Genomic DNA, 13,465 nt, shown 5'->3' on the forward strand with positions numbered 1-13,465 from the left:
CCATCTCTAGGGTTATCCCAAGGGATGGTCCAAAAAAGAGGAAATATCCAATGAGAGACAGTTCTCTGGGTGAAAATATCTTGTTGATACCAGACCCGACCAGAGACTGCTTTGAGCTGACAAGAAGGCAACAGTAAAACAGATAACTTCTTCTTAAAAACCACTTTTGCATTACTTTGAACCGTGAACCTTGAAGAATTTGGGCTAGAGCAGCAGAGGACCATATCAGGTGCTACTCTTGTGAGCTAACAGGAAAGTCTCCACAGTCAGGGGATCTCAATCAGATAGATCACCTTTGGTATATGACGCAATGGGAGATTCCCATCGTGAATGCACAGCTGACAAATCTGCATCAACTGCATGAGGCCATCATGCCACGATCAATCTTTGAGGAATGTTTCCAGTACTTTGTTGAATCTATGCCATGAAGAATTAAAACAGCTCTGAAGGCAAAAGAGTGTCCAACCTAATACTGACAAGGTGTATCTAATAAAGTATCTGCTGAGTGTGTCCAACCCACGAGCCTTCTGCTGTGAACATAATGAAGACATGGATATCCAAGCTATCTGAACCCACGTCAAAGTGATGTGAGCGTAACAGAAACTTCAAACTGACAGGTCGCCAAACAATTGCACAGATGCAACCTATTTCACTCCTGACAAACATTCCTACTGGATAAAAAGTAGGTCCGTCAGTCTTTCTTCACACTGGGAACAATATGAAACATGTTCCATCCACAGATAAGGAGCACTACAAACAGAAAATGGGCACATAGGTTTTAAAGATAACCTATGTGTTTCTGTTACCCAAGGACACGGGTGCTAACCAACAGAGGGTATGCCAAAAAAAAACATTTTACTGCTCTCTGCCACACTCTAAGATAAATAAGCAGTACTATGATTTCATGTAAAAGATGTTGGACAACAACCATGCAAAATTGCCCCATAGAGGTGCTGATATCTACCGCTTAACATTCATTATCCCAAGAATCCTGTTAAAACCCAAACAGTCATTGATTCAAGTGCTTGTTATGAAAGAGTTTCTCTGAATGAGGGCCTTCTCCCTGGACACATCCAAACAATCCTCTTGTAAGGGTTGTAGTGAAATGTAGAAATGTTGTTGTCGCAGGGCAACTCTGGATATGTGTCCCACTGCTTTGTAGTAAAAGAGGAACAGAAAGAAATGTGGTTCTTGAGATGTGACATTGTGGGCTAGATTCATGTCTTTGCTAATACTTCATCTCCAGCAGTTGTAATATATTTATAGGTGCGTTGAAGCTGAATTTTAGCTGTTTTATTGCATCTGTACACGTTTACTTATCTAGACTTAATTTTGGGGGGAATCTTGATATTTTTGATGACAAGATATAAGAACTTTCCATTTCAGATTCAAGTTATGACCAAGTCAACTCAAAGACAAGGCAACCGTTTTTGTCTTTCTAAAAATATTTGATTGTTTAGCTTGCTGGATAAAAGCCAACACACTCGGGTTGTGAAAATGTTTGACGTTATTTTTTCAGGAAAAATCTAATAACCTTGCAGAAAAACAAAAGACTCTCCAATCTCTCAAAATGTACAGAAACAAACTCCAACCTTCCTGCTCTGCTCTACGTGACCTATTTATCTCCATTGCCCTGCTGTGAGCTGCTCACACAGGACTGGTCCTCCAGGACTCTTAATGGGGCCTCATCAGTGGTGCCACGCTACGGTGGCCACTGCTCCACTTAAAACCTACAGGGGTAAAGAGGGAGCAGGAACAAGAGGAAACTGGGTGACACACAAACCCTGATGCCTAGTTCGATGTTCTCCCCTCCGTAGACGTCCATGCCTGAGTCGAGTAGACCGAGTTCTCCAAAGTAGTCCCGATTGGCCACAAAGGAGCATCCAATCATGGCAGGCGTCCTGCAGCCAGGAAAACACACTATCATGTGACACTGAGCGTTTGCAAACACCAGAATGTGTTTTTTTGTGGCTTTATCTGATGTTTATTTTGGAGTACTTTTCTACAACCCAAATCTCCACTATGCAAAGTTTCACACTTTATATTTCAGCCTATTATGTGGAGGGTAAATCTAAACATTTTTGTGCATACTCATGCAATTTATTCTTATTTTTAATTAAAGAATGGAAGGAAATCCAATTTAACACAAATATATGGGTGATAATCAGATAATTAAAATCCTATTTTCACCACTCTCTAATTTAGGCTGTAATTTTTTTATTGCTTTAATGAAGTCTGGTTTCCCATCAGGAGCTTTTTTTCTTGTTTTCCCCTAATCTTCCCCAAAACTAAAAAAAGAACTTGGTGGCAGTTTTATTGAAAATCTTAAAGAAGTGGAAAAAAATACATCTCAGAAGTGTGAGATCTGTGTTCACGTTTAAATGGGAGAAGCTGGCATACCTTATTGGTGCAGACATGTCTCCCTCCTCCCACCACTCTTTGGGTGGATTAATGTACATGCACCACAGTTCCCAGTTGTAGCCATGGCCAGAGTTCTCATAGCGCTCCACCTCAAAGGTATCGTGCTTGATGTTGTCGATTGACGGCAAGATAATCCTCTTGTGGTTTTCTTTTATTCTAGCTAGAACTGGTTCTGACCTGAAAAAAGTGCAAACACACACACACTCACACATTTAGTTGACTTTACTTTGTGCAGAAACAAAGTTTATAACATCTTTTAAGAGCACCACTTTTTTCATCCACTTCAGTCAAATAGAAAGTTCCTTGTGTCGTCCCAGTTTTATCACTAATTCTGTTTGATTCAGCCGAGTTGAGCTCTGCAGGGGGCAGTGAGAGAACTGCACGGTATACCTTAAGTTATGCACTGAGCTCGAAAATGAGATCCACAAAAAGACATCAACAGGATGTGGCAGTTGTCTTAGCGGGGTTAATAAGGTCCCTCATTGCATGCTAATTTCTTGACAGTATTTAGCCTTTGATTCAGTTCACCACCAAGCGCTCAGCTTTTTTGAATTAGTACAAAACCTTCATTTTTTATGGTTACTAAAAATTTACTTTTACGACAAGTTCTCCAAGAGGGGTCCTGTTTTGGTGTGTGTTTTATGTGTGCTTGTGATGTTTTTTTTTAAATAAAATCCGTTCAACCTGATCCCACAGCCTCAAGTGTCTCATTTTAAAACTTCTCAGGCGTGAAATAGCTTGGCTCTTCCTTTTATGCAGCTTCAGCTATCCTTTGTCTTCTCTTTCCATGGTTTCTTTGCACTTTGTAGCACTCTTTTAACACTGATACCCAAAGCTCTATTATTGTCATTGTTGTTATCATGAATAAGTAGAGAGATACTCCCATACGGTTTATGACAAAATTTAATCCGAAGTGATTGATGGCCCTAATCATGACCTTTTGACCTCGCCCCTCCCCCCCGGAAGCGAGTAATGACCGTGACGAATTGCATCCGGAGAAGGGGGGGGCGGGAACCCCCCGACATCCGGAGAAGGGGGGGCGAACCCCGGAAGCGCGCCATCTGTCGCTAAGCGTGTCGAATTGCATCCTGAGAAGGGAGGGGGGGTAAACCTCCGGAAGCGCGCCATCTGTTGTTGGGAAAAAAAAAGAAAAAAGTTTTTAGAGGGAGGAGAATAAAAGCAGAGAGGAGGAGTTCACAATTTCTAAGCCTCAGACACACAAGATGGATTTCATTCTGCAGCCCAGCAGCTCTCCTGTGTCCGATGAGATCTGCTCTCCCAAAGAAGAAGGCTTTGAATATGCCATATTCAAATACAGCATATTTACTAAGGAAGGCCTCGATCCGGACCTTATGACACTTCCGGAAATACTCCGGAATTGTCTAGTCATTTTCAGACCTGATGCGTCATGTTCCATATACATGAGGGGAGGGGTTTGGTTCCTGAAGCACAGCGGTGATGCAGCAGCTGATTTTGTGCTGTATAGAGAGACAGAGCGGCAGCTAGTTTTCCGCAAACTCATAGTCTGAATTCTGTTTCAATATTATGACGATTTTCTCTGTATTTCTTAATGGGAATAAAGAGTGACTTCCTGTAGAGATTTCAATAGTATTTTATTTTCCTATAATACAGACGCAGTAAAAAAAACCTTTAAGATGATCTGCCTAGCAACAAATTGCATTTTTAGGCTACACCATAGCTTGTGATGAAAAGAAGAACTTTCTATCCGCTTGTAACCTACAGGCTGCCTACCCCGTATGTGTAAAAATGAATAAATATCCCTTAGTGAATACTTTTCTTTGAATACTACTTTTCCTTTTGAGAATCCCTTTTACAAGGGACTGAAAAAACAAACCATAATTGCCGTGACAGGCGATCTTGTTTCACACACACACACACACACACACACACACACACACACACACACACACACACACACACACACACACACACACCGCGGGTCAAGGAGGAGTGAGATATCAGATATCAGTTTTTTCTCAATGCTTATAACCTATAACGCGCCCCCCAAAACAATATTATTATTATTAAAACATCTATAAGGTAGGTTTTGCGCAGCCTGCTCCTTGTCAGACCAAAGTTTTTTTCTTCATTACTTTTAGCTACTTTTACACTGGGTTTTCTCAATAGACAGAAAATGAAAATGAGGAGTCAACAGCCGATATTATCATTGCTTGTAACCCGGTAAATAATTTCGTACATCTCCCCATAAAATAAGCCTTAGTGGAAAAAAGCTCATATTCGAATAAGTTTATTCCCCTCTGTGGGAAAGAGTTTTTTTCTCAGAGTCAACCATGAGGCGAGTTTTGTCAACAGCAATTGTCCATTTGGTAAAACAAATATCCGCCTCTAAGTCGTATTTTACCGTTGCAGAATGTGGAAAACAGACAGCCCTCACAGGAGGCACCCAGGGGCCCACCTCACACACCATAGTTAAAATATTTAAATTTCAACTAAATTTGTAGTAATGATCGGATTTCCTCACTTATCTACACCACACTCCTTGATTTCTTATCGTTTCTTATCGTTCCTCTGTCCCTTAATAGAAACTATCCTCCCTTTCAGTTGTCTTTTGCACTTCCATATCGCAAAGCAGTTACTGTAGGTTATTTTCTGCTTATGCATTAATGTAATTAATTAACTTATTTATCCTTAAGTACGGTAATGACTTGAGTTCTAATGCTTTTTGTCTCTTGAGTTAGCCGTCAATGTGGGATTTTTTTACCCTTTTGTTCAGTTAAAGCTGCCTTTCATTCTTCAACGCAGCTTAAACTCTAATAGGTAAGCTTTCTTGTAATTTCTTAGTTCTGCAGGCTTCTTGAAAGACATCCGAGACTCTTCTTTGGATGCTGGATGCCTTTTGTTTTGTTTTCTGTCAAGATGATCCCACACTGCTTCGATTATCTTGAGGTTCGAACCCTGGAGAGATCAATCCATGACTGATGCGTTGTTTCATCCAGGCATACTTTGACTACAATGGCAGTATGTTTGCGATCATTGTCGTACTGAAAGTTGCTGCCAATCAGACATTACTTGGTATTACATGGTCGATCAAAATCTGGTGGAACTTTTCTACATTCATAATTTGATTAATTTGGATAAGAGCTCCAACAACACTGGCTGAAATCCAGCCTCAAAGCACGGTAGAGTATCCACGCTGTGTTAAAGACGGCTATAGACATTCACTGTTGTATCTCTCTTCGGACCTCTTCCATGCATATTTCAAATTTGGATTCATTACTCCATAAGACATATTACAGCTGATTTCTTTTTCCAGTCAATTTCTTGTGTAATTTGGCACACCTCAGCCTTATTTTTCTCTGTTCTCCTTCCTTAAGAATGGCTTATTAACAGCCACCCTTCCAACTCAGATAACTTTTGATGAAATGTTTACAGCACTTGAGTTACTCGCCACGGCCATCCTAAATGCTAAGAACACTAAACTTTAATTCTAAATTACGTTAACCAGAAAAAACAAGCCAAAGTCGAGATGTTGCTGAGCTGACCTGTGCTATGCTATGCCTTCTAAAGCACGTATAATGTAAACAGAACTGGTCTTTGCACAGAAGCCTGTGGAGCTTCATAATTAACCTCAGTGTGTGAAGAGCACTCTCCATTTAATAATAGCTGTAATAAAATGTTATGGCCGACGGTGTTAAACGCTGCACTTGGGTCTAGCAGGGAAGATTTCAACTTTTCAATACGAATGAAGGCTGAAAACTGATTAGATTAATGTCTGATGATCTTTTCTGTGCTTCTTCAAGTTTGTAACACCAAACATATTAAAGGATGATGTAAGGCTCACAGGAAGAGTTTAATTAGACACACATTTACTATTTTCTTTATACTCTTTCTTTCTTGACATGTTTAATATGATTACTATCAGAGGAGAAAATGACCCTTGTGTAGTTTAAAAAAGTTTTATTTAATCAAACTGTAATGTTGTTGAACTCTGACGGACGTGTCTTTTAATCTTGTCAACAAATCCTTAATCATCTAAATCTGCCATTTATCATCTAGTAAAATGTTCCCTCTGCTTCTGCTGCACATCTCCCCGGACACTCTCCGCTTCACCTGTCCTGTGCAGGTGGTCCAACCCCTGCCTGCCTCCTTAAACTGGGGTGTTTAAATCTCTTTACCTCTGTTGTGAACTTCACACAAAGTTTGTGGTAACAAAATCAAACTGACGAGGATCTCGTTTGAAAAACACACACTCACGAGACAAAATAAAAACAGACTGCTCAAAGCAAAAGCAGAGCCCTCACAGCTGGTAGTACAAAACACAGCGACAACATGCGTATTAGATACCCTCAGTGCCAGAAGCATAAATATGAAAAAATGTGATCACCAAGAGTATCCTAACAACGGCGTTGAGGTGGGTGTTACAGTAAAAAAAAAAGTAGCCAAATTTTCATCTGAAAATGTTGAATTTTAGTAAAAACAATGCTCTGTAGTTTGATACTGTCGTTACAGACTAAGCAGATGTTTAAAGCCTTCGGACGCTCATTTGAAACGCACTCATTCTCCTTATCAGCTGGAAACATTAAAGCCGTAAAATGACTTTTTCAAACGGATAAAAACTATTGAACAACAGCAATGTTGAGCCTGTTCCAAAATTTGGATGTACATGTGTTGAAGGTGTGGGTCTTGTTGAATTATTAAACATACATTCTTTAATTTTTCGAGCCACAAAAACAACAACTTTTAATTTTCTTCTGCTTGAGTATCGGCCTCGGGTAGCTCTACTTATCATTGCTCAGTCAGTTGTCTGTTTGTGCTACTTTTTTAAGGAGCAGCGTATTATTGGTAAGGGTGACTTTATGTGTTTAGCTACTTAAGTGGAAGTACTGTGGATAGTTTTACCTTACATACATAGATCTACCAATACAGCTTCTGAGGTAACTGTTTACAAAATGTTATAATCTATTCAAAGGTTCTTTGCAATTTTACATTGATAAACATTATCCTTAACACATTTGGCCCACATAAAGTACTATGGCCATCACACTGTCATTTAGAATTGTTTAAATAACTCCTGTCTTAAGTCCTTCCATCAAAAAAACAAAAAAACAAAAAAAAAAACATGGTTCACTTTTACATCACAAAATGTTAGAAATATAAGTCGTTCATAACAAACTGAAAGGTTGGGAGTTTAAAAATCCAAACCGATGGAAGAATCAGAATCAGAATACTTTATTGATCCCTGGGGGAAATTATTTTTTGTTACAGTGCTCCATTATAAACCAACATTAAGACAAGACAGACAATACACTAACTAAGAATAGTACAATATATACATATATATACATACATACATACATACATACATAAGTCACTCATAAATAAATAGCTGGAAAAGAAACATGTGTAGCTGTAGCAGCAAACAGTGTGTTAAGTGGATGCGTTGTACAGGGAGATGGCCACAGGCAGGAAAGATTTCCTGTGTCGTTCAGTGGTGCTTTTCGGTAATCTCAGTCTCTCACTGAACGTGCTCCTGTGACTGACCAGCATGTCATGGAGTGGGTGGGAGGTGTTATCCAACATTGTCTTTATCTTGGACAGCATCCGCCTCTCCGACACCACCTTGAGGGTGTCCAGCTCCATCCCCACAACATTGCTGGCCTTACGGATCAGTTTATCGAGTCTGTTGGCATCTGCGACCCTCAGCCTGCTCCCCCAGCATGCAACAGCATAGAGGATCGCACTGGCCACAACAGACTCATAGAAAACTCATAGAAAATAGGAAGCAGAAGTAGAAGACTATAACGTCTCAGAGCACACGGTGTCTATTATTGTGTAGACATGTATAAATAAGAGCTTAATAAAGATGCTTAATTTCTTAAGAAATAAACAGGTGGAGTGATCTTTATCAAAAGTGGATGTTGCATCTGTGGCTAAACCACTGTACCCAAAAAAACTTTAAAAATCTACTGTGTGTGAGGCTGTGTAAGTAAAGCTTGCCCTTCACACCCGCGTGTAATAAACCATTTGTTGGGGGGTTGTGGATTTGGCACCTCAGCATTGTGAAAGTGGGGAAACATGTTTCTGGCTGTGCATAAGATTTCTGCTTACAAATTAGAATCTCAGTTCTAAATGAAATTCAGATGTTTTTTTAAGTATGGCTAATGTATTATTTGACTTCTAAGACACACACACACACACACACACACACACACACACACACACACACAAGAACAACACAGAGAAGAAGAAGAGGGGGTCGTTTTACTACGCATCATAAAAACGCAATCATTCATAACATGGACAGTGAGAAGTAAAACTCGTCGTCTTACCACATGTTATATTCTGTAAACTTAAAATAATCCGCAGAAATTAGAGTTTAGTGTTTTAATTCATCTATTAAAAAACACGAGTCAACATTACTGAAGTGACGCTTTAACGATGCGTCTTATCATCGTGTTTATGATGATAAAACATGTTCTCTCGTTAGTAGATGTCTGCGCTGTCACTTGTCACGAAAATGTTCAGAGCCAGGGTTCCTCTTTAATTACCATTGATCGTTAATAGGGTCACAAAAGATTTGTCGCATTATCCCCATAAACAAAATGCTTTTATAGAAATCATTGTGATACAAATATTTAGATTCTTGATTCACAATGTGCACGAACTCAAAATCTTTAGAGGTTCATATTTACTGATACTGTCGTGACCTTCCTTCTGTGATTGGATTTTCACTTATTGTCGGCTTTACAGTCACATAAAATTCATTCCAATTTTTTGCCTTTGCTTCAATTAAGGTGTTTCTTTAAATCTACAGCAGCTCCCTTTTCAAAAGGTTTACTGACATAGTAAGGAAGTAGCTAGGGAACTCGGTAAGTATGAGCAACAACAGCTTAGGGACTGTTTCTACAATAAAGAGGAATTCATCATCATCTGCAGTTCATCAAAAAAAAAAAACAATTCAGCAGATCCTCAAAGTATGGATACAATCTGTTTTCAGCTGTAGAGGTACGCTTCACGTACTTATCAACATGCAGTTTAGAGGCTTGCATTAGAGTGCTTTGGTACTTGGACCTCTTTTATTTAGCACGGTTATACCGTTGTGTATTTAGCTATATAAATATGCTCAAGAGTCTATCGTATGTTTGTCATGCAATTAAAAATTCAAAAATATAATTTTTAAATCAGTAACTTTGCAAATTTAGCGCGGACCCTCACCCCTCCCTCCGGCTCCCACGGCCCCGCTGTCACCGTAAGACTCATACTCTTCCCCCCACGTATGCTGCTATTGATCGTTGTCAGTTGTCAGTAAACCTTTTGAAAAGGGAGCTGCTGTAGATTTAAAGAAACACCTTAATTGAAGCAAAGGCAAAAAATTGGAATGAATTTTATGTGACTGTAAAGCCGACAATAAGTGAAAATCCAAAAAACGCCTCCAATCCTAATGATCTCCCCCCCCCCCCCTCTCCCTCTCTCTCTCTGTGTGTGTGTGTGTGTGTGTGTGTGTGTGTGTGTGTGTGTGTGTCCTCACAGAAGGAAGGTCACGACAGGAGCTTTTTTCAATCAGTTTTTACAAGAAGTGTAGCTCATACAATGGTATAAATGTATTATTTGCGATACTTTATAAATATGAACCTCTAAAGATTTTGAGTTCGTGCACATTGTGAATCAAGAATCTAAATATTTGTATCACAATGATTTCTATAAAAGCATTTTGTTTATGGGGATAATGCGACAAATCTTTTGTGACCCTATTAACGATCAATGGTAATTAAAGAGGAACCCTGGCTCTGAACATTTTCGTGACAAGTGACAGCGCAGACATCTACTAACGAGAGAACATGTTTTATCATCATAAACACGATGATAAGACGCATCGTTAAAGCGTCACTTCAGTAATGTTGACTCGTGTTTTTTAATAGATGAATTAAAACACTAAACTCTAATTTCTGCGGATTATTTTAAGTTTACAGAATATAACATGTGGTAAGACGACGAGTTTTACTTCTCACTGTCCATGTTATGAATGATTGCGTTTTTATGATGCGTAGTAAAACGACCCCCTCTTCTTCTTCTCTGTGTTGTTCTTGTGTGTGTGTGTGTGTGTGTGTGTGTGTGTGTGTGTGTGTGTGTCTTAGAAGTCAAATAATACATTAGCCATACTTAAAAAAACATCTGAATTTCATTTAGAACTGAGATTCTAATTTGTAAGCAGAAATCTTATGCACAGCCAGAAACATGTTTCCCCACTTTCACAATGCTGAGGTGCCAAATCCACAACCCCCCAACAAATGGTTTATTACACGCGGGTGTGAAGGGCAAGCTTTACTTACACAGCCTCACACACAGTAGATTTTTAAAGTTTTTTTGGGTACAGTGGTTTAGCCACAGATGCAACATCCACTTTTGATAAAGATCACTCCACCTGTTTATTTCTTAAGAAATTAAGCATCTTTATTAAGCTCTTATTTATACATGTCTACACAATAATAGACACCGTGTGCTCTGAGACGTTATAGTCTTCTACTTCTGCTTCCTATTTTCTATGAGTTTTCTATGAGTCTGTTGTGGCCAGTGCGATCCTCTATGCTGTTGCATGCTGGGGGAGCAGGCTGAGGGTCGCAGATGCCAACAGACTCGATAAACTAATCCGTAAGGCCAGCAATGTTGTGGGGATGGAGCTGGACACCCTCAAGGTGGTGTCGGAGAGGCGGATGCTGTCCAAGATAAAGACAATGTTGGATAACACCTCCCACCCACTCCATGACATGCTGGTCAGTCACAGGAGCACGTTCAGTGAGAGACTGAGATTACCGAAAAGCACCACTGAACGACACAGGAAATCTTTCCTGCCTGTGGCCATCTCCCTGTACAACGCATCCACTTAACACACTGTTTGCTGCTACAGCTACACATGTTTCTTTTCCAGCTATTTATTTATGAGTGACTTATGTATGTATGTATGTATGTATGTATATATATGTATATATTGTACTATTCTTAGTTAGTGTATTGTCTGTCTTGTCTTAATGTTGGTTTATAATGGAGCACTGTAACAAAAAATAATTTCCCCCAGGGATCAATAAAGTATTCTGATTCTGATTCTTCCATCGGTTTGGATTTTTAAACTCCCAACCTTTCAGTTTGTTATGAACGACTTATATTTCTAACATTTTGTGATGTAAAAGTGAACCATGTTTTTTTTTTTTTTTTTTTTTTTTTGATGGAAGGACTTAAGACAGGAGTTATTTAAACAATTCTAAATGACAGTGTGATGGCCATAGTACTTTATGTGGGCCAAATGTGTTAAGGATAATGTTTATCAATGTAAAATTGCAAAGAACCTTTGAATAGATTATAACATTTTGTAAACAGTTACCTCAGAAGCTGTATTGGTAGATCTATGTATGTAAGGTAAAACTATCCACAGTACTTCCACTTAAGTAGCTAAACACATAAAGTCACCCTTACCAATAATACGCTGCTCCTTAAAAAAGTAGCACAAACAGACAACTGACTGAGCAATGATAAGTAGAGCTACCCGAGGCCGATACTCAAGCAGAAGAAAATTAAAAGTTGTTGTTTTTGTGGCTCGAAAAATTAAAGAATGTATGTTTAATAATTCAACAAGACCCACACCTTCAACACATGTACATCCAAATTTTGGAACAGGCTCAACATTGCTGTTGTTCAATAGTTTTTATCCGTTTGAAAAAGTCATTTTACGGCTTTAATGTTTCCAGCTGATAAGGAGAATGAGTGCGTTTCAAATGAGCGTCCGAAGGCTTTAAACATCTGCTTAGTCTGTAACGACAGTATCAAACTACAGAGCATTGTTTTTACTAAAATTCAACATTTTCAGATGAAAATTTGGCTACTTTTTTTTTTTACTGTAACACCCACCTCAACGCCGTTGTTAGGATACTCTTGGTGATCACATTTTTTCATATTTATGCTTCTGGCACTGAGGGTATCTAATACGCATGTTGTCGCTGTGTTTTGTACTACCAGCTGTGAGGGCTCTGCTTTTGCTTTGAGCAGTCTGTTTTTATTTTGTCTCGTGAGTGTGTGTTTTTCAAACGAGATCCTCGTCAGTTTGATTTTGTTACCACAAACTTTGTGTGAAGTTCACAACAGAGGTAAAGAGATTTAAACACCCCAGTTTAAGGAGGCAGGCAGGGGTTGGACCACCTGCACAGGACAGGTGAAGCGGAGAGTGTCCGGGGAGATGTGCAGCAGAAGCAGAGGGAACATTTTACTAGATGATAAATGGCAGATTTAGATGATTAAGGATTTGTTGACAAGATTAAAAGACACGTCCGTCAGAGTTCAACAACATTACAGTTTGATTAAATAAAACTTTTTTAAACTACACAAGGGTCATTTTCTCCTCTGATAGTAATCATATTAAACATGTCAAGAAAGAAAGAGTATAAAGAAAATAGTAAATGTGTGTCTAATTAAACTCTTCCTGTGAGCCTTACATCATCCTTTAATATGTTTGGTGTTACAAACTTGAAGAAGCACAGAAAAGATCATCAGACATTAATCTAATCAGTTTTCAGCCTTCATTCGTATTGAAAAGTTGAAATCTTCCCTGCTAGACCCAAGTGCAGCGTTTAACACCGTCGGCCATAACATTTTATTACAGCTATTATTAAATGGAGAGTGCTCTTCACACACTGAGGTTAATTATGAAGCTCCACAGGCTTCTGTGCAAAGACCAGTTCTGTTTACATTATACGTGCTTTAGAAGGCATAGCATAGCACAGGTCAGCTCAGCAACATCTCGACTTTGGCTTGTTTTTTCTGGTTAACGTAATTTAGAATTAAAGTTTAGTGTTCTTAGCATTTAGGATGGCCGTGGCGAGTAACTCAAGTGCTGTAAACATTTCATCAAAAGTTATCTGAGTTGGAAGGGTGGCTGTTAATAAGCCATTCTTAAGGAAGGAGAACAGAGAAAAATAAGGCTGAGGTGTGCCAAATTACACAAGAAATTGACTGGAAAAAGAAATCAGCTGTAATATGTCTTATGGAGTAATGAATCCAAATTTGAAATATGCAT

General features: G+C 39.0%; 1 protein-coding gene and 1 pseudogene across 3 annotated transcripts in view; both read right to left on the reverse strand.

Annotated features, from left to right (window-relative positions):
• Nucleotides 1–13,465, reverse strand: part of LOC309688238 (protein broad-minded-like) — a 60,464-nt gene that overhangs the window by 30,120 nt on the left and 16,879 nt on the right. The gene's annotated exons all lie outside the window — the stretch shown is intronic.
• LOC309688212 (polypeptide N-acetylgalactosaminyltransferase 17-like) overlaps nucleotides 1–13,465 on the reverse strand; it is a 97,247-nt pseudogene that overhangs the window by 7,907 nt on the left and 75,875 nt on the right. Inside the window, exons 14-15 of the transcript in view lie at nucleotides 2,401–2,598; nucleotides 1,784–1,901 (exon numbers count right to left, since the gene is read on the reverse strand). The product of the transcript in view is annotated as a polypeptide N-acetylgalactosaminyltransferase 17-like (transcript). The remainder of the gene's footprint in view (nucleotides 1–1,783; nucleotides 1,902–2,400; nucleotides 2,599–13,465) is intronic.

The sequence above is a fragment of the Aulonocara stuartgranti genome, assembly GCF_965226115.1.
Source record: "Aulonocara stuartgranti genome assembly, chromosome: 14".
NCBI classification, from domain to species: domain Eukaryota; kingdom Metazoa; phylum Chordata; class Actinopteri; order Cichliformes; family Cichlidae; genus Aulonocara; species Aulonocara stuartgranti.